Source organism: Ursus americanus, chromosome 32, assembly GCF_024610735.1.
Source record: "Ursus americanus isolate L20-20 chromosome 32, mUrsAme1.1.p, whole genome shotgun sequence".
Taxonomy (NCBI): Eukaryota; Metazoa; Chordata; class Mammalia; order Carnivora; family Ursidae; genus Ursus; species Ursus americanus.
Window position 1 is genome coordinate 16,772,893 of NC_142158.1, and position 22,023 is coordinate 16,794,915.

Genomic DNA, 22,023 nt, shown 5'->3' on the forward strand with positions numbered 1-22,023 from the left:
TGGAAAATGAAGTTCAGTGGGAGAACTTGAACTTTGGTCTTCTCTTCTCTAAGAAAGGCACTCCCTTCCAACAGGAACAGCTGAAGGGGGCTCTGAGTTGCTGTCTTCTGACTCCAAGAGGGATACAGGAAGGAGAAACACAGCTCCTTCAATTATGTCTTACACCATCTGTGAATAAGCATGGTACCCAGCAAATCTCAGCCTAAGCAACAGTTTTGGGGAAGAACCATTATGATAAACAATATCGAAGAGTTTATACTTTCACTGCGCCTAAGTAATTCAAGCGGATGGCGGTGTTTGTGATTGCAGACTTAAAGCTTCTCACTTCCTCTCATCCAGAACAAATGGTACATCAAGCGAGCAGATTTCATATATTATAGGACCCAAGCTTTTCCTGGTAAAGGAAAGAAGTTAGACAAATATTTTGGTTGTATTTTAAACTTCCCTGTCAGGCTGTCTAACCTCTTCTCTCTGTCCACCCCTCCACCCACATCCTGGCTGAAGGATTGGTTCCTTACATGAGGTGCCTGGGTGGCTCAGTTGGTTAAGCATCTGACTTGATTTCGGCTCAGGTCATGATCTCAGGATTGTGAGATTGAGCCCCACGTTGGGCTCTGTACTCAATGGGGAGTCTGCTTGAGAGTCTCTCTCTCCCTCTTTCTCTGCCCCTCCTCCCATTGCACATGCACATACACACACTCTCTCTCTCAAATAAATAAATAAATCTTAAAAAAAAAAAAAAAGGACCGGTTCTTTACATCCCTGAAATCCTCTCATTGCTTCCTCTCTCCCCAAAAGAGAGTGGAAAAGTTTCAAGAATTCTCTCCCCTACAGCCCAGCACTGCTATTCTTTATGTCAGAAAGAATTGGTGCCTAAAAAGCTCAGCCTGCACAATCCTCTTTCCTCCCACACACATGCCAGTTTTTGCAGGTTGAGTTGGGGTAATTGAGAAGGCGTATTCAGAATGTTCCATTTATGTTCCCAAAGGTGAAGGAGCCTCCGCAGGTCGCCTAACTACCCTCTGCAAATAAAACATTATGCAAGTTGCCTTGCTGAAAAGAGACTCAGGGCTTCTGTGACAGAAAAGAAACACCAACAATAGACGGGAGGTGTTTTCTGCAGAGTTGTGTGCTAGGGAGTTAAGGGGTCCGTAGATGCCAAACTAGTCTTTCTGTGTTTTACTGCTGTTGAACTAAAATAAAGCTTTCAAATGAAACACATGGTCCCTTATGGGTTAGTGGGCTAGAGGCCCACTTTGCAAAATGCTTTCATTTCTCCTCCTTTCCCTCCCCCCAGTCGCCTGTTGTGTTCACTAAGCCTTGAGTTTAGCTAATGGTGAGGAACTGGTGGTAGAGAGAGAAGTGAGAGAGAGAGAGAGAGAGCAGTGAAAAAGAGAAAGAGAGGTACAGAGACAGAGAGAAGAAAAGACACAGAGAGAGATAGAAAGAGGGAGAGAGAGAGAGAACTGGATACAAATGTCCTCTCTTCTGGGGACAACGCATGACCTCTATGGGGACAGCTCTCCTAAGCAGAGTAGTCATGTTGTAAATCTGAAAGCAGCACAGAACCTGACTTATGTAAGTAACAGTCTGGATAATCACAGAATTTAAGGGGGTGGCAAGTAATCTAGTTTAGCCACCAGCTTTTACAGATGAAATGAGAGGAGAATCCAGGAGAAATTTCATGGCTTCTCTGGGCTCACATAGTTAATTACCAACAGTGTAATTTTTAAGACTGCTAAGCTGCTTCAGGCACTGGTGAAAACAAGCAAACAACTATGCCCCCAGCAAAGTGGGTTTTGCAGCATGTTTGGGCAAGGGTCCCTTTTGACCACTAGCCCGGTCATTTGTACTGCTGGTGCCCTTGTCTATTCAGTTCCGAGGTCAGGACCCAAATCCAGGTCATGTGACCCCTGTGCAGCTCTCTGACTAGAATCGCAGGCTATACCTCTTGTATCTGCTGGGGTCTTCATTGCCTGCTGCTTCAAGGGGCCAGAGGAGAGCCACACCTCACTGGGTTCATTGCAAACTGCAAATCACAGTACCTAAGTGGTCAGATTCTTTAAAAAAAAAAAAAGATTTTATTTATTTATTTGAGAGAGAGAGCCCAAGTGCAGAGGAGAGGGAGAAGCAGGCTTGATCCCAGGACCCTGGGATCATGACCTGAGCTGAAGGCAGACCCTTAACAGACTGAGCCACCCAGGTGCCCATGGTTGGATTCTTATAAGGATTAAATGTAAAGTCCTTTAGCAGACACTTGATGAGCTCTTCCTGTTTGCCACGGTCTCTCAAGTGCTTGACGTCTATGAATTCATTTCCCCTCATAGTAACAATAATGATTCCAGTTCATTTACTGACCCACTTCACAGGTGAGGAGATTGAAGTCTAGATAGGACAACTGACTGGCCCCAGATGCTAAGTAATTCAGCGTTCAACAAATTACTTTAAATGGAGGAGTTAGAATTTTGACTCTAGGATCTTGACTGGAGAGACCCAGCCCATTATCACAGCCCTATTCCAACACTTGGCATATAGCAGCTCTTCGTGAAATACAAATTCATTTCCATTATCAATAGTAAGAATTTTGGAGTCATAGTGACCTAGATTGCAAGATAGGAGAGATAGATCTATAGGTTGGGGTGTGTTTTTTTCCTCCTTTTTGTTTCCTACTCAATGTAAGTCAATTTTTGGAGGAAGGAAGGAAGGGGAAGAAGAGTCCACCATTCATATGGGTAAAGCTATGGAACAGTCTGGGACAAGTATGGGACAAGACCTCTTTGTTTCCAGAGGAACATTGCCACACATCCACACCAATTAATGTCTCATCTCAACTCACATATTTGGTGGGAATCAGAGGTTCAAGTGCGGACCAGTGCATGGGTGGACCCCTCTAACACCATAGTTCTACATTCCTTAAGGAATGATAACTGTCTTTTTTTTTTTTTTTGGCTTGTCTTTCATGATCCTATCTGAACCTATACTCTAAAGATGGATTCTCTATGAAAAGACACTTCTGAAGATGTCAAATTCAATAGAGAAGTGGAGGAGAGGACATGAGAAGCAAGGAGAGGGTGAGAGACATGCTACAGTCTATCAAGATGTGTAGATCAATATCAAGATGTATATATCAAGAGCTTCCATCATTTTTGGCAAAATAGCACCAAGGATGGATAGTGGGTATACTGAATGGAAACACAGAATGGGAAAGGAAGGAACAAAAGAGTGAGGGAAAGGAACAGAAAAGAAAGTTGTCACATGCCTCTTAATACCCTGAAAAAGCAAATGGCGTGTCCTTGTCTTTTCCCAGAGGACCATTCAGGGAGCTAGAAACAGTTTATGAGAACTTATGGACCATGTAAGATATGCCTAGGATCCAGACCCTGGGCACGCATTCTATTCATTTAGAACAGAGAAATTAGTCTGCTGGCAGTCCCTTCACCAAAAGCCAGGAACCTCAATTCTATACATAGATCCACTCCATAGAACCTCTTATAGGTACGAGTAGTCTACTACTTGCCCACTGGTGAGTGCCAGGTCTTGGTAACTTGTCCTCATTAATTCTCTTTTTAATTAACAGGGAGGATCCAGCATACTCCCCTCTTCATCCAAGCCTCTTTTCATTGCCATCCACATCCTCCTTCTAATCTGTATCCACCTCTGGGCCATGATTATGCTTCAGGTGTAATTCGGAGCCGTGAAAGAGACTCACAGGGCATTGATAGCTTCCCAGCATGGAGCTGACAGTACTTCCCCAGGGCATGCCGAATGAAGAACAGATTCAGTATGACATTCAAGTCCCTCTAGCAACAATCTCCACCCAATAGCGCAGCCCCATTCCTCACCCCTGCATTATGTACCTAATAATCCAGTTCTACCTTATGTTCCCTGGATCTCCACTGAATAGTCCAGCCCCATCTTAACCCTTTGTACCTCTCCCTGATGGTCCAGCCCTATCCCCAATACACCTCTACCTTCTTGTTTAGCCTTCTTCCCACTCTTGTACCACAGTGATGGTCCTACTGCAATTCTACATAATGGCCCAGCCCTAACTCCCACCCCTTAAACTCTACCTGAGTTTCAGCCCTATGCCCCACATTCCAACTAAACTGGGCTCTTCACTGTGGAGCAAACACATCCTCCTCTCCGCGAACCATGGTGTCCTTGTTAATGTTTACTCTGCCTAAATGCCCTTCATACTCCATATCCTTGAAATTTTACTACCTGTGTGAAATCCTTGGGAATCAGAATTTCTCATCTTCCCTGTCCACGGCTCTTTTCATTTGCGTTGCTTAGAGTACTTAGCACATTCTATTTTTAGTTATATGCATTCATAAATATATTGCCCCAAAACAGAAGATTGTAAAGGCAAGGAACTTGGGGTACAATGCCTCAGATCCTTTTAACAAATAGTCTCTGAGCTCCTCTTCTGTATCAGGCATGGTCCAAAGTGCTAGAGTAGAAGGTGACTAAGACATGGCTTTATAAGACCTTATTTTGTAGCCTGATAATTTGTATGCCCCTACAGTGCCTGGCAAAGTGCCACTAATAGGTCCTCAGTACATTCTGTAGAATAGAATGAAAGGGGGAAAAAAATTAGTTGGCTGAATGATCACTATAGCTGAATAGGGACACAGTAACAAACAAACAACAGCAACAACAACAACAAATCACTCCAATGCTTCCCATGTACCAACATCTTTAATTGGCTCAGAGAAAACATGCACATTTTCTTCAATATGTCGGAGACATTGGCAGCCATGTAGGTGTAATAACGCATTGCTCTGTCAATTCAGAGATTCTTTGATGTGCTCATTTCAGGGAAATGTGTCTCTTGGTTGGAATGCTTTTATTTATTTTTTATCCCTTTTTTTTCAGACAGTTGCTATACAACCTGAAATTCAATTCATCTAAATGGAAGATTCATTAATGTATGATTACATGTTTCATCAAGGGGATTTTATCAAGCCCCTTTTTGGAGAGGAATTTGGTAGAATGATTTTTATTAGAACATGTCAGCCTCTGAAAAGTTCAAAATTATAATTATCCAGAAAACACTGGAGCCTGATTCCTTGGGAATTTTATTTGATGGCAGCAGGTATCTCCACAATGGCACACGTACACGCACCCATGTGCATTCTCTTCTGTCTCTTCCTTTGCGTGTGGAAGAACATTAAGTCTCCCCTCTGAGTACCTCAAATCTCCATAACCCATAACATATATAGTATATAATCCTCATAATACATACAGGCCCCTAGCACACACTTTCATTTCCATCTAGCAGTAATGAACGACACACACGTTCCATGACAGGAATCCTTGGACGGGCATGAGTTGGAAAGCTGACTTTTATCAGCTTCTAAAGGTCTCCATCCAAGTGATGATTTTTAAAAAACCAACTCTTTCTAAAAAGCAAGGGATAACATCAGTGCATGAGGAAAATTAGTTAGTTCTCAGACCCAGGAAATAAGATTACCATCTAGGGAATAACACTATAATTATCATCTATACTGAATGAACTTAGGCTCTGTGACTTAGAAGAAGTCACAAAGTCTCAGGAGACTGTCAGTAAATGTGTGATTGAAACATAGAAAGACCCAAATCCGGTCAACCCAGGGAGGAATCAAAGGTATGTGATGGTAACTATGAAAGTTGAAACCTAAGAAGGAAGAAAGGCTTTCCAACAGAATGGCCTGCTAGATCCAAAGAGGGGGACAAATAAAAACAATTTGTCAGTACTTATCCAAAACTATGAGCTATTGGACATTGGTACATGAGTTTGGAAATCAGACATCTGATTCACTGGGTATTTGCGTGTCTCAGACCTCTTCCCCAAATGCCTCAATGATCTTCACTGGGTCAAATGTTCTAATTATCTAACAAATGGCTTTTTACAGTTTGTTTATTCTAATCAAGACCAAAAGAAATCCTCACATTGCACTTGGTTTGTAAGTTTTTTAAGTCTCTTTTAATCGACATCATCCATCCCCTCTTTTATATTACCACTTGCTGTGGAAGTAATCAGGTCATTTAATCTGTAGAATTCCCCACAATCTAGATGTAACTCATTTCATCCCCGTGGTGTCATTTAACATGTTTCTCTATTCCTCATATTTCCTATAAACTGCCTTGACTAGATCCAGCTTCCGTTCTTTGCCAAAAATACATCATGGATGTCATAATGTTGGTTGTTCTTCTTTTAGCGAGGTTAAGATTGATTAATGGGCTTGGGTATTGTCAGCCCAATCCATCCATTCTGAAGTTCTTCATCAATCTTGTACCTAAATATTTTAACACCCATTGGTGACTGTTGCTTAGATTTCTATTTCATAAGAGGTTGAAATGTTTTTTTTATAATTCTCTCATTCCTTCTGCCTTTATTAGCTGGAATTCTTCTATAAAGAAGAATGTTCCCAGGGTGCCTGGGTGACTCAGTAGGTCAAACACCCGACTCTTGGTTTTGGCTCAGGTCATGATCTCAGGGTTGTGAGATCGGGTCCCAGGTCAGTCTCCACGCTGGGCATGGAGTCTGCTTAAGTTTCTGTCTCTCCCTCTCCTTCTGCCCCTCCCCCTGCTCTCTAAAAAAAAAAAAGAAAAAGGAAAAGAAAAAAAAGGAAGAAAAAGAAAGGAAAAATGTTCCTTCATCAAACATTTGGTTACCCTGAAATACAGTGTGTATGTGAAAGGCAGGATATATGATTGATTATTTTTCCTTCTATTTACACATTTTAGAAATAATGAGTTGATGACCAGAGAGTACTTGTTCCATTAGGAGCACATGGGTTTTGAAATAACAAATGTGCTCAATCCCTTGTAGTCATTATTCCTTTTGATGCTCTGATTATTACATCTTTGTCAAGTCGGAGCCCCTTTGAGTTAGCTCCTACACCTTTTGAAATGGCGTCAGTAGCTCCTGATAGCATCCTTCCTTTCTGGCATGATATGTTTCTAGCTCATCTTGTGCACTTACCACCCTAGACCTGGAAGCAGCCACCTCTCGGAGGAGCCCTCATTCCTTTCTCATGGGAAGTGATAATTAAAAACCACAATCTGGAGGCTAGAGGTGCTTGCTGGTATTGCCTCTTCCTTGTCTCTCGGCATCATCATTACACAGAGCTAGGAAATTCATAAGGGTATTGTGGGTACATCAAAAGAAAACTTTTATCTGCTCAAGGTGCATACTGAACTATTTATTCATGAAATATGACGGGGTAGATTGGATTTGTTTTAAAATATGCTGAGTTTTTTAAAAAGTACAGGGATGAAAAAAGAAGCTTGGAAAATATTAAAAGTGGGTGATGGGTAAGTGGGAGTTTTTTTTATATTATGATTTCCACTTTTATTGGATGTTTGAAAATCTCCATAATAAAAAGTTTAAGAAAAGGGTGATGTCTCTCTCTCTCTCTCTCTCTCTCTCACACACACACACACCTGCCATTTCACTTCTTCTTTCTGACTCCGTGTACATAAAGCAATCTTTTCATTACTCAGTTCTCCTGGTATCCTCACACAAGCCAGAAAGTAGGGGAAACAGGATGTATTCTAGTCCCTAGAAAGGGGAATCCTGAAATATACATTAAAAAATTATGAGCCTGGTTTGTTTCAATACCGTGGCTTTTGTAGTTCAGCACCTTTCCCCACGTGACCAAGATGCCCCTAAAGCTCTTCATCATTCTTGTTCTTCACTATCATCCTTAGCCATGCTGGACTCCTCCCGAGGGCAGGCGGAGACCAGATCTTTGTGTTCAGTGCCTGGCACTCCGCCAGTTGTGCAGCTCATCTAAATCCATTTTTCTGTTTAATTCTAAATCTACTTCTTAGAGTAAGACCAGTTTAGATCAGAGATGAAAACAATTATAAACATGTATAAACTGTGCCACGGTTCTGGGCACCTGGGCACCAGATAGGCAAACATCAATAAAACACAGTGCCTGCTCTCAAGGAAATTCCATTTGAGTGGGAAAGACATGTACACAAGTGCATACAGAGTCTTTAAGTAGAAAAAGAATCTCAATGTTAAGTACAAGTGCTGCATTAGACATTCATGGAAAGGGCTTTTGAAACACCAAGAAGGACCAATTAATTCTGAGGGAGCGCAGACAGGAAGCCCAGAGAAGAGATCCTATGTGAAATGGGCCTTTAAAGATGAGTGGGAATTCCACAGACACAAAGGGACTGGAATGGAGGGAAGAGGAGTTGGTATTCAGGGAGAGGGTAGAAGGGGGGAGGAGTCCAAAGGGGGAGGAGTATGAAGGGACAGAGAAGGGACATAAGGGAAAGAACCTGGTCTTCGCTTTGGAACGGTAACATCGTAAGCCTATGACTCTCGGCCCCACAGGCCAAATCCAGCCTGCATCAGGTGTCAGAAAGAACGTGTCCATGGTGTTTGCAGATTGTCTGTGGCTCTTTCTGTACCATCCTGGCTGAGTTGAGTGGTGTGTGCAAAGCCTGAAATGTGTACTCTCTGATCCTTTACAGAAAGAGTTTGCCTACCTCTGCTCTAGAACAGCATTTCTCCAACTTTAAAGTGCATAGAAGTCACCTTGGAATCTCATTGAAATGCAGATTCTCATTCAATAGGTCTGAATAAGCCTAAAATTCTGAATTCCTAAGAAACTCCAGGTGATGCCAGTGTTGCTAGACAGCACAGCTTGCTCTGAGTAGCAAACAGCTAGAGAAACTCTGGATTCTCGGGGTCCGTTCTTCCAGAATGACATGAAAGAGTTGCATCTGAGAAAGTATCTGCAGCTGAGAATATGGCCAGAGCTGAACTCATTCTGGACACAACCTGATTTACTGAAGTTCATGGAGTTGCAAACCTTGTTTTAGTAACCACAGTTTAAGCTTTTTCTTTTTTTTAAAGATTTTATTTATTTGTCAGAGAGCATGAGAGAGAACACAAGCAGGGGGAGCGACAGGCAGAGGGAGAGGGAGAGGTAGGCTCTCTGCTGAGCAGGGAATCCAATGTGGGGCTCGATCCCAGAACCCTGGGATCATGACGTGAGCTGAAGGCAGCCACTTAACTGACTGAGCCACCCAGGCATCCCTCAGTCTAAGCTTTTAGAAGACCAGTTTTATAAGTGCCAAATGGCCACTAATCATGTCTCTCTCCTTCCTCAAAACAAGGCTTATACCAGTCACCATATGTTATGCATCCATTCTCAAAGTGTCTGCATTTCTCTTCCTTTAAGCTGAGGATCTCCCCACCCCATGCCCTTCATCGCTCCTGAGCCACCAGTCATGTACCTCCCTCCCTTAACTGCAATAATTTGATGATCAAACACATTTCCAAAAGTAATGTCAACTATCCAACCAAAGGACCCCCTGCAAAATAAAAAGAGCAAATCCTGTTGGGACTGTACTTTGAACCATAACAAATGTAAAATATTGCTGATTTCCACCTACCTCATTCCAAAATCCTTATCATGTTATAGTAAAGTAAAAACAGTCACTTGAGTGACTTCAAATATGTTTTGCTTATTTCGGCTTGCTGTTATGAGGGTTGGAGCTGGGAATAATCCCTTCCCTCCCCTTTATTTTTTTAAATTTAATTTAATTTTTGTTTTGAGAGAGTGTGTGTGCATGTGTGGGGGGCAGGGGAAGAGCAGAGGGCGAGGGAGAGAGTGAATCTTAAGCAGGCTCCACACCCAGCACGGAGCCCAACACAGGGCTTGATCTCACAACCCTAAGATCATGACCTGAGCCAAAATCAAGAGTCAGACTCTTAACTGACTAAGCCACCCAGCCCCCCCCACCTTTATTTTTAAGTAGAGAATTAGAACTAACTCAGATTTGGCAAATAGTGAATCTGAAAGAATATTTAAAATCCTCTGGCATTCAAATGTATTTATTCCTGGCAAAGAACTTCCTATTTCTGCACCTCCCCAACTTACCCCCCCAAAAAAACACTTATGTAAAGGACCAAACTTGAAGGGCACTTTGGAAATCAATCACTCTCAAAAGAATAACATTTAGATGAACTAACTCCAAATGACTCAGAAAACATATGGATTGAATTCCCACAGAAACTTTGTATATGGACTTTATATTTAATGTGTTTAATAGAGGACATGTTGCAATTTATCTGAAAAAAAAGGTCATCTCTCCCTCATCATGACTCCATAGGGTTCTCGGTTCTTCCAGAGCCCTGGCCCAGCAGCCAAGGGTGAGTGGCCCCACGCAACTACTAACTCAGTTGTGTCTGGCAAATCACTGAAATGCTCTGCCTCGGTACCTGCATCGTGGCCACTGAGGCCCACTCCAGTGCCAAGAGCAGAATTGGGGGGATTTGCCCAAGATCACCCAGAACCAGGAGTGAAGCTCAGCCTTCTGATCTCCCATCAAGGGCTTTCTTCAACATTCTGTTCTGTGCTGCTTCTATGAATAAAACTCATCCACGTATTACCCTGTTCTTGCCCGATCAGTAACGGAGGCTTCGCAGTCCAATCTGACCTACAAGTATAACCCCCAGTGCTGTTCGGTTGCTATCCTGCTTTTGGGGGCCGACACTGGAAATTAATCACTGTTGTGGGGATTTGTGTAGGCTCCCATGCAGCAGTGGAGATTTTTAGTTCAAATCAACAGAGAAATTACTAGATAAGCATGGCCTGCATTGTCCTATGTTTCAAGCTTTTCCGAGAGGGACTGTAGAGACCAAATGGACCCACACAATGACACACACCTTAAGGGTTGCTTGTGAAGTGCCTTCGCTCTGTTTATAAGTGTGCAAGGGGGGAGACCAGGGGCCCTGTGGGTAATAATCAGGAGTGGCTGCTCCATGGGTGTGTTTTGGCCAAACATTATAATAAAGCTAGGGATATTAAAAACATGAATGGGAAGCCTGAAACAATTTACACCCATCTGATGAAGGCTTACAGTCTGTTTTCTCAAACATTTCTCAAACATGGTCACAAAATGAGGAGAGCAAAGGGATGTGAGCGGATGGGGCGAGCTCATCACCTCCGCAAGCACGATTGCTCTAGGCGGCCTGTGACAATCAGCGGAAGATGCCCTGTGTGTGGCATGGGGCTTATTGAGAGGGACAAAGGCTGATTTCCCCCACACTTTCAGCAGAGCCCCCTGTACAAGTAACGCATCTTCCAATGCAGCTTCCAAAATGCCTGGCACTGTTCTAAACTAAAGACACATGAAGTTTGTAACCTTCCTAATCATCCTAACGGTGTTTTATTTACAGTAGTAGCTATACTCGCACCCCTATGGTCATTATGATTCCCAATTTACAGATCAGGAAACTGAGATGAGAAGCAGGTAAGAGACTTATCCAAACCGGTAACACAGCTAGGAGACTTCAGAGTTAGAATTCTGCCCTAATGAGAAAATAATCCTCTAAGCTTCAGCTTCTCCCTGCCTTTGGGGACAAACACACATCACTGACTTTCAGGGGTGCACCTGCGAGCCCGGGCATGCACATACTTAATCGGTACCGTCTGACTAAAGAGGCCCTCCCCGGACTCAGAAATAGTGATCTCAAAATTCGTCTCAAGAAAGAATGCCCCTTCCTTGGGCAAGGCTCACAAGGAAGCCTCCAGTGTCAAGATCAAAAGCCTACCCCAGGCCGCAGTGAAATGACTTGTATGTATTTACGTTGTGTGGTTGTCGTGCCTGTGATGTGTCATGTTTTGGGTATGTGAGGCTGTTTCCTTCTGAAGCTCAGTATAGGAAATCAAAGGCTTGGATGTCAATTTGGGGTGAAGGTAGACTAGTTTGCAAGCTCAGGCATTGCCTGGAAGAAAATACCAGTAAACAACGCATGATGGAATAATGCACACTATCCAGTCCTAATCAACCGAGAGGAGAGAGCACCTCCTGGTTACTGAACCATCCAGCACACAGCCGAACCGGAGTGCAGAGAGTCCTAATGGCTGGCCCTTTCCTCCTCAGCTTTGCCCCACACCCCATCATCCTATTTCGGGGCACAGAACTCTGGCTGGTTCCTGGGTGTCCCCTGGGGCTTCACACTTGTGTGGCTTTGCATTGGCTCTCACTTCTTCTTGGAACCAGCTTCTTGCTGGTCTACCCGGCAAACTATTCCCCATTCATCAGATGACTTACATCACCACCCTGTGCCGCTTTCCCTACCTCCCCCCAAACCTCCCTTCCTCAGTCAGCCATCCCACTGCCTGTACGTTCCCCTTCCGCAGAGCAGCTTGGGTTTAGTGCCAAGAACTCAGGCTTCGGAGGCAGACAGAGTTTTCTCCCACCCAGACCCATTCATTATCCAGCATTAGCTGACTCTTCCTCAAATGGGAATGCTCAGAGTACCTATCGTAGAGTGGGGAAAGATCATATGATATACTCGTGGAAACCTTTAGAAATTCCCTCTATGTGTTTCTGACTCATATCATGTTGAACTGTAGTGGTGTCTGAAGCCAATCATACTTTCCCACCTGTGATTCCAGAGCCCTTAGCAGAGTGTCTGTGGAGGAGCCTTCAATGAATATTTATTAAATGAAAGGGTGAATAAGTATGAAAGCAATAGAGATCTCAGGATCTTATCTAATGTTTTGTCATGTGTAGATATAAATCAAAATGTGACGATCCCCACAAAATCATAGGTACTTGAAATATCTGTGTTAAGACCATAATAAGCTCCTGTAGATTTATTGATCCCAATGCATGGATGGATGAACTTTGTTATGGATGAACTTTTGAAAGAACCCTGCTGCTCACCAGGGGCTTGCCGATGTAATTCAACCCCTATATTAGAAAAATAGAGAGAAATTGAAATGGAAATTAAGTATTTCCAAGGTCATAGAACCAATGGGCAGTAGAGCCAGAAGAAGAAAGTAAATCTCTCGAGTCCCTGGTACCTGTCTTGAGTGTAGGAAAGCCTAGCTCACCCATGGAAGAGTTGGAAAGAAACACCACGCTGTGTATGACCAGAGGCTGAGTGGTGAGCCAGCATCTCCAAGTGCAGCTGGAGTTCAGCCTGCTAATGTCGTTGCCCTGGGGATTATTGAGTTGGCCTCAGAGAATTGAATCACTGCTGAAATATTTAGAGCACCTGTGTGCTGTTCAACATCATCAAGTTGTCTTGTCCCCCTCTTAGCTTCCCCGGGTCCTGAAAGTGTTATATATTATACTTTGGAACTCTTGTCTAAAACAGGAGGAGGTGAATAAAAAGGGATGAGACAGATTCAGACGCACTGTTTTCAGTGGACTTATCTGGAATTTATGGCTCCATGCAATCAATCTTTCATCCACTTAAAATTTCACCTCTGCCTCTTCTTGTATCAACAGCATTGAGATGACACGTGTAGCAGCAGGGGTTGTTAATAGTCTAGAGATGCAGTGCGGTGGCTCACAGTTTCAATATTTTAATACGTTCTTGCTTGCAGTCATGTTTTTCAAGCAGGTTAACTTTGCTCATGTGTAGAGCAGATTACAGAGGCATGGCTGAAAGCAGTGAAGATTCTAGGAGGCCGTAGCAATCATCCAAGCAAGAAACTTGGACTATGAGTTTGAAACAAAGCAGAGACAGGAGGCAGATGGAGAGAGGAGAGACCTAGGAGGCGGTTAAGCTCTCTGAGGAGAGAGCCTGGGTCTGTCTTGCTCAGTTGAATGTGGAAATTGAGAAAGAAGATAAAGTAGAGAACAATGTCATTGTCCAAGGCCACTCGACCAATTCAAATGTAACTCCATGCAGCGAAGTCTTGAGAATCAGCCAACTGGGAAGCTCTCAGAGACTCCTGGGCTCTTTTTTACATCCTCCTCCCACTTTTCCCAGGTGCCCAGAATCCTCTGGAATCTTCCAGAATCCTCCAGAAGCTTCAAGGCTCCTGTTTTAATTATCTCCTTCCTCTTGGTTTCCTTCAAACTAATCTTTGACCCTTCCCTCAGGACCTTTGTGCCCCAGTCAGACTTACTCAGGTCTAAGTCAACAACACACAATAATATCAAGAGCCAACATTTACTAAGTACCAAGTATTTTACATTTATTATCTTTATTTGGTCCTCACAAGAATTCTCTGAAGCTCATAATATTATCATCCCCATTTTTCAGGTGGAAAAACCAGACCGCACAGAGGCAAAGTGTCAGGATTTGAATGCAGGCAGTTTGACTCCTGAACCCCACACCAAGATCACACTTCTTTCACGAATAGGTGGTGAACTTGGTCCACTGTGGCAGTTCTTCTATTCTTACGTGGGTATTTTTCTCCAGCTTACAGTAGTCAGAAGACTGTCAGTCACATATTTATTGATTTGAATGGATCAATAATGGAAAGATATTCATTGAGGCCACGTTATTCCCCAATACCATGCTAATCTGGGGTGCAAAGAGCTAACATTTATTGAATGTGTACCGTGTACCGGACTTGCTACACACTTTTACATGCATTCACTTATTTAAACTTGACAACAACACTTTGAGTAGGTACGATTATCATCAACTCCAGTTTATAGATGAGGAAATAGACCCCCAGAGTTGACACGACCACTCAGGGACAGAAATGGGATTCAAATTCTGAGACCGTCTCTCTAAAGATCACACTTTTAGCTACTATGCTCTGCAGCAAGACAGGTGGGCTCATGTTGAGGAAATGTATGCATGATCAAGAGCCAAAAACAATTGATCCCCAAATAATATGTGATGTGGGTTTTCATGGCCTAAGTGAATGGAGAGTGTGTCTCTGAGAAGAGGAGCAAAGATTAAGCAAGATTTGAATGAGCAAAAAGAAAAGGTCAAGACTTTCCAGGTATAGAGGTCAAGGTGAAGGTCAGAAAATGGGATGGGTAAAAGCAACATCGATTTATCAATTAGCAGCAGCAGAGATTTCATGTTGCGGGGGGTGGTGAGTGAGTTGTGATTCAAAAGGAAATTTGCAGTCTTCTTTATCAGGCTAGGAAATATGGTCTTTTTTCCTGTAGTTATTAAAGAAAAGAGAAAAGAAAGGAAAAGGCAGAGTGAAGGCTTTGATCTAGGGGGAACACTGAGCCTCAATTTCTCCATCTGTAAAACAGGACTGCTAATACCACCTTGTCAGTAGCATGAGCCAACGTAGCGTAGCGTAATGTGCCAGGCACCGTGCCCACAAGAGTGTGCATTTGCATTGAACGGTAGTTATTTTTCCCCACTGCGAGTCACAGGATGAACCGGGCAATAAGGAGCTGCATGAGAGGGCAGAGCCTGTAGGGACAGAAGGGGCACTAAGACTGTCACCGATGCAGTCACTGAACATCAGCAAAGAAGGCAATGATATGTGCCAGGTGACGCTTCAGTTTCCAGCCTAGGAAGTGGGGAAGGCAGGAGTGAGAGAGAGCCAGCTCATGTGGGGAGCACGGTCACAACGTTTGGTTCCAGACAAGCTGTTCCCGCAGTGACAGTCAGTCACTGAGAGCAGTCAGAGAGAGGGAACAGGAGCTCTTTACAGTCCTAAACTGTGGCCCTGAGTTCAGAGTCACCTGTGTAGACGTCATGTATGTCCCTGCTGCACTCCCCAGATGCTCTTTCCCCAGAGATGCCCATGGCTTTTGTATCACTTAGGGCTCAGCTCAAATGTCACCCTCTATGAGGAGCCATTCCTGACCTCTCCAAGAGAGGGCAGTGGCCCCCACGCTTTCTAGCCCATCGTCTTGCTTTCCTTCCTTCTTAACCCTCACCAGTGGCTGCAGTTGTAAGAAATGTCTGTTCATTTGTTCACAGTCTGCCTGCCCAGGGGAGCAGAGGCTTGGTCCTCTTCCCCACTGGGCCCAGCAAGCAGAAGAGGGTCTGGGACCAGGACTCAGTAGCTTTAGCAAGTGGTCTCGAGCACTGTTAAACTCAATAAACAGAAATGCATTTGAATAAATGAAACTATAATGTTGAATTTAGGCAGAGAATGAGGAGGGAAAAGAACAGAAGCTACAATCCAGCCCCTTGGAAACATCCAAGGTGCAGGAAGCAAGATGGAGATAGAGAGCAAAAATGAGAACAGAGAGGTAGGAAATGAGGCAAGATACAGAAATGTCCTGAAGTCCAAGGGCAGAAGGTGTGTCAGAAAGAAAGCGGGGTGGGGGAAGGGGGAAGAAAAAGGAAAGAAGGAAGGAAAGAAAGAAGGAAGAGTGGAAGGGGGAAGGAAAAGAAAGAATTCAACATGGCCAAGTACTATAGAGACCTGAGGGAGACTGAAATATAAGAAGGAGGAATTTGCTGGGGGCAGGGGCTCCTCTGGTCCGTGAGCTCCAGTCCAAGAGCAGGATGATGGAGGGAGGCAGGTACTGCTCCCTGCCAAGCCCTGGTAATCTTGCAACGGGAAATGGGGTTGAGAAGTAAGAGAGTAGTTTAAGGGGAGAAGAATGTAAGAGAAAGTAGGTCCTCCATAGGAGAGAATTAGGCATGAAGAGGGGGAGAATGAAATTGCTCAAGAAAAGGACATGATAAGGAGAGGACATCTGTCCCCAACAGGAGGGAGACGGACTGATCAGATCCACGACATTGGCGACCAAAATCCACAGAATGACTTTGTGATGACTTGTGGCCACATTACCATAGAGTCATAACCTCAACCCTATGAAGAGAAATAGAAGAAAACATGAAAACAGATACTAATGCCTTTGCCATATGGAAAGATGTTTTCATCTGCTTAAAATCAACTTAGGCGCAAAATAGAGATTCCAAAGCAAACTGAGAAAATTAGAGAAAGATGACAATAGTGAAAATAGAAGGAGAAGGGAGTATGAGGGCTCTTGTGACCGTGTCAGCCAGCTCCCTGGTGGAAGCAAGACCCTTGCCCTTCTGCAGCATCCAACCCTGGAACATGAGGGGCTCCCGGTCTCTTGCCTTCCTGGCGAGGTTTCCTCAGAGGTTCGGTAGAATAAGAATGCGCTGTGAGGCACTTGGAAGTATGTTATAAATGAATCGGAGCTGGTATAGTAATGCTTGAAAGTGATTTCATTATCCCGGTTGTAACAAGACAGCTTTGTGTACAGCCATTGAGAGGTGATTCATGGTCTCCAGCAACCTCACACAAAGGCCTTTGAAAGCACCTGTTTGGAGGAGGTGTTGGGCCAGCAGGAGGCTTAATGACTCTAGAGAGATGCTGCTACCAGCAGCAGGGTCCTCACAGGTTCCCCAAGTGATAAATCAGAGTTATGGAGATGGAGCTTGGCAGGGTGACCCCCGCCCCAGCTCCTGCCTCAGGGACAGCCAGCTTGCAGCACGCATTCTCGGATATATTGAAACAAGAACATCAAGTTTAAAAAAAAAAAAAAAAGTGTAAGGTCTTTTTAAAAAGATCACACAACAGAGAAAAAGAAATGCCCCAAAGTCCAGGCCCCAAGGGAGTTGAGTTCCCCGAGTTGCATGCTCTCTGGAGATGGCCTGGTCCCACTGAGCCCTCCTCCCATCCAGGGGTCCAAGCTGGGGCAGGTTGGTGACGCTGGGGCCCTAGGGCTGACGGACTCCTATTTTCTCCTCCTTTTTCTTCCTCCTGCATATCACCATTCTCTTTTCGCCTGTACTGTCCTTTAGGTTCATCAGCTACCGTCTGGTTAAGAATCCAGTACATACATGCGTTCATCTCTGCACACATATGCCCATGGACACACATTCTCACAGCTGATCATAAGGGCAGGACCTATTCCAAACTTTTTTATCTTCCAGTATCTGGCACAGTGCTCTGCGCAGTAAATCTTCATAGCTTTTCTTTCCATTTTCATTTCTTTTTTACATTAGTAAATTAGCACAAACTTGCATTAAAGAGATCATATACACCCAGAGATGAGCACCGTGATTTATTCCAGAAAATCACAGCGTTAGATTATTGAATTCTTAGAATGTCTTACACCTCAACATAACACCAATATGCCATTCATTCATTCATTCATTCACTCACTCATTCATTCATTCACTCACCACTGAACCCCTATCATTTCCAGGCACTATGCACACTGCACACACACATACACACAGATCCCTGCTCTCCAGTAACTCAGTTTTATAAAAGAAATACTAATCATAAATAAATAATTACTGGATGGCTTAACATAGTCTAATAAGAATGCCAGATAAAGGAGCCACTGAAGTTGTCCTGATAATCAAACAGTGATCACAGAGGAGTAGGGTTCTTTTTTTTTTAAGATTTATTTATTTGAGAGAAATAGAGAGCGAGAGAGCAGGGGGGAGGGGCAGAGGGAGAGAGAGTCCCAAGCAGACCCCAAGCTAAGTGCAGAGCCTGACTCGGGGCTCAGTCTCATGATCCTGAAATCACGACCTGACCTGAAACCAAGAGTCAGTCACAACCGCTGACCCACCCAGGCGCCCCAGGAATAGGGTTCTGAAGGATGAATAGGAGTTTCCTTACTGTGGAAAGCCCTTGTTAGACCTGGTGATGCTAACATCATCCTCTTGCAACTCATTTGGAGATTCTAAGGGCATGGCCAAGGTTTGCTCAGATCTACAGACTGGAGCGAGGTTACCACACATTCCAGTGGCGTGCAGAAAGGGTTTCTAGAATCTGCCTGAGTTCAGCCCGGACAGCGCCATGGTGAAGAGACACCACATCTGGCTCCAGGTTCCTTGGGTGCCTCTTGAGAAAGTTTTGTTGGAAGGGTTATCCACAAGCATCTGTCCAATTCCCTCAAAGGCTCTCAGAATGCTGAAGGATTTATTAATTTGGGCATTTCATGTAGACATTTATCATTTGACCCATTTAAAGGGAAGTGCCTGCATGTCTTTGATCAGAGAATTCCTATTATCTGGAAAATTGCTGGACAGGGGATGTTGGAGACTTTGCCTGTTTATTTCACTTTGAAGTTTTAAATTGTAGTCTGGCTTCAGAAATGGCAAAGCTACATTTTCTTTCTGTCTCTCTGTGCCATTCCCTTCAAAGGGTTCATTTTATGAATCATTTCACCAGAAGGTTGTTTGAACATGCCCCTCACAATGACACAGCCACTCTTGTGGCTTTATTCTGAGAGAAGATACCGTTCTTTATCTATACCCTTATGACGTGGAAAATGAGTGAGGCTCTCATCTGATGACAGGGACACAGGGAATAGGGTCTAAGAACACAATTGACCATTTAAAACCCTGTCCAAGGAAGCTTAATGAAATGAAAAAGAGTTCTCTGATTCTACTATGACCTTACAATATTGGATCGTTGTTGCGTTGTGATGAAGCAAACCACAGCAACATATATCTTCACACTCAAATTTATGTCCTATTGCTAAAAAAGCAGCTTAAAAAACACATTCAAATGACAAAGACTTACACATTCCTGAAAATGAAGAAAAATGTTTGCAAGTTAAAAGGGCACTCTCAACGCTTACCAATTCCCCTATTAAACACAAGTATCTCAATAATAATTTCTATTATTATAAATGTCCTCACTGAATGCTTGCGGGCACTAACCACTTTAAATACTTTTTTCTTCATGTTAAATGTTCAAAACAACTCTTGGGAGGTAGTATTATTATGCCCATTTTACAGATGAGTAACTGAGAGAAGTAGGCAGCTTAAGGAACTTCCCCAAGGCCATGCAGAACTTAAGCTCTCGAATGCTACATCTGCTATTCCCACATCATTCCCCTACCTATTCTGGGGAAGCAAAGGAGAAGGAGAATTAGAAGTAGAAAAGGTGGCTAGCCAGGCTTCCTAAATGAACTGAAATCCTAGCTTTAAAGTTAAGGGATTCATTGAGACCAAATATCATAGACAATATAGGGCTCCAGTTACCAGGATGGATTCCAGACAATATGGACCCAAGTAGAGAGCCCACAGACAGAAGCTGGTGAACAGTTCTTGATGGTGCTTGGTGCAGAGGGAGGAGGTGGGGTGAGCGGAGCCTTGCTCTGCTGGCATGAGTCAGCATTCTGAGGCAGGTGGGAACTTAAGGAATGCAGATCCTAAAGCTAAATGCTTTAGCTGTCATTTAAAAAAAAAAAAAGTAGAGGAAGGGATGAGGGAATGTAGATCATGAGGCAAAAAGTTTGGTTCCAAGCATGGCATCCCGAAGGAAGTCCATTGGGTGCAGACCAGCGTGCAATGCCATGTGACAAGACGGCTCCTTCTCCTTCACCTTCACCTTCTCCTTCTCTTTTTAGGAGCTGGAGACTTTCCCCGTCAGCCACGTGCAATCCCACTCGGTCGGCCAGCACCAGGGTGCCCCCTTCTCCTCTAGCTTGCCAACCCTCCCGAGTTTGGGGAATCAAGACCTTTCCTGATGCCCCCCACCCCCACTCAACACCACCTGTCCCCCTCCTCTTAGATTCCCTGCTCCTTTGACCACACACCAACAGGCGAAAGGAAGGGACTTTCATGCCAGGATCCTCAGTGCCTGAAGACAGTAGAGGGGTTGGCTAACATTATCATAAGCTTAATAAATCACTGCTTTCGGGGCGCCTGGGTGGCTCAGTCAGTTAAGCATCAGACTCTTGATTTCAGCTCAGGTCATGATCTCAGGGTATGAGATCCAGCCCCACATCAGACTCCGTGCTCAGTGGAGGGTCTCCTTTTCTCTCCGTCTCCCTCTGGCCCTCCCCCTGCTCTCTCTCTCAAATAAATAAATATATCTTTATAAAAAAAAAGTCATAAGTCACTGCTTTCTGCTGAGTCCTCTGAACTGTGGAATGCAGCTCACTTGCTCTTCTGTTCTTCCCCCACTCCCCGAATATTCCTAGCCAACACAAAACTGCCAGCCAAGCTAAACACTCATAGTCTTCCTCCTCTAATCCATCACCGACCCCTGCCATCCAGCAGTGCCATCCATGGAATATCACCATTCAACTACAGAAGCAGTAACCCTCCAGCACTGAGAGCATGATGGTCTCACTTAGCTTGCATTCATTTGCCACGTGGATCAACAAACACTTTTTGAGTCCAGTATGTGCCAGACATGATTCTAGGTGCTGGGGACACAAAGATGGGTACAACATTATTCCCAATCTTAAGCATATCATTTATTAGAAAAGTTTTGCATGGAAATCCAAATTTCAGTAAGCTATATCTAGACTAGCATTTTATAATTAATCATGAATTTTAAAAACCTAAGGTCGTTAAAAAGGAGTCTTGTTTAACTCTTTCTAAAGGCCATGCATTGAGTAATATATTTTTGGTAAATAAAGTATGTTTTTAATTAGATTTGCCCTCTAAGAAATAAACCCTTCTGCTAATTAGAAAATGCACCCATCCAGAATGATTTTGTATTAGTTAGCTTTGCCGCAGTAACAAACAACTCCAAAATCTCCGTGGCTTGCAACATTTGTTCCTCACTCGTGTTATGTGTGGGCTCTCTTGCCAGCTATGGCTCTGTTCTATGTGTCTTTTGATTTCAGAACTCATGCCGGAGGGCTCTCTCTGGTGCATACTAGTCTAGTGAGAAGAAAACAGTAAGAGAATGGGTGGGAACATGTAACACCTCTTAAAGCTTCTGCCTCATGAGATGTATGTTGTCCTCAATCATATTTTGTTGTCCAAAGCAGGTCATATCAAGGTCAGTGGGGTGGGAATACTCTTCCCACAGACAAAAGGTGGAGGAGGAAGGCAAATAGTTATTGAATTCCGGTGCCTTCAGAAAGTCCATGTTGCAGGCTCTATCTATGTTTACATCTTTATCTATCACAATGACATTTAATGATCAAATGCATAATAGCTAAGGCATGTTGGAGAATTACAAATGTCGAGATATCATGATGCTTGGGAATATATGCTAATCTGACACCAGGGTTCCAACACTCTTCCACCTTGCACATTGGAGGCCTGGAAAGAAATGGAAGTGGTTTTGTCAGCCTTCCCTCAAATTTCTGGGACATCTGGGAGCAGATGGCAGCAAGTAAGATTTACTGATGAGCCAAGCAGTCTTCCTTTAGCCAGAGTGTCAGTGTTATCCAGTGCCATTTTGATGCATTTAAAGTTTTTTTTTCACCAATTCATTCTTTTAATAAATCAGATAACTGAAAGATAGACTTGAAATATGATTATAGCCAAAATCTTCCGTGGTTCAATGTCTCTCTCTCTCTCTCTCTCTCTCTTTTTAAAGATTTTATTTATTTATTTATTTAAGAGAGCATGAGAGAGAGAGATCATGA

The 22,023-nt window shown here is 43.7% G+C and overlaps 1 protein-coding gene across 2 annotated transcripts in view; it reads left to right on the plus strand.

Moving 5' to 3' along the window:
* PHACTR1 (phosphatase and actin regulator 1) overlaps positions 1-22,023 on the plus strand; it is a 528,218-nt gene that overhangs the window by 151,845 nt on the left and 354,350 nt on the right. The window lies entirely within an intron of this gene.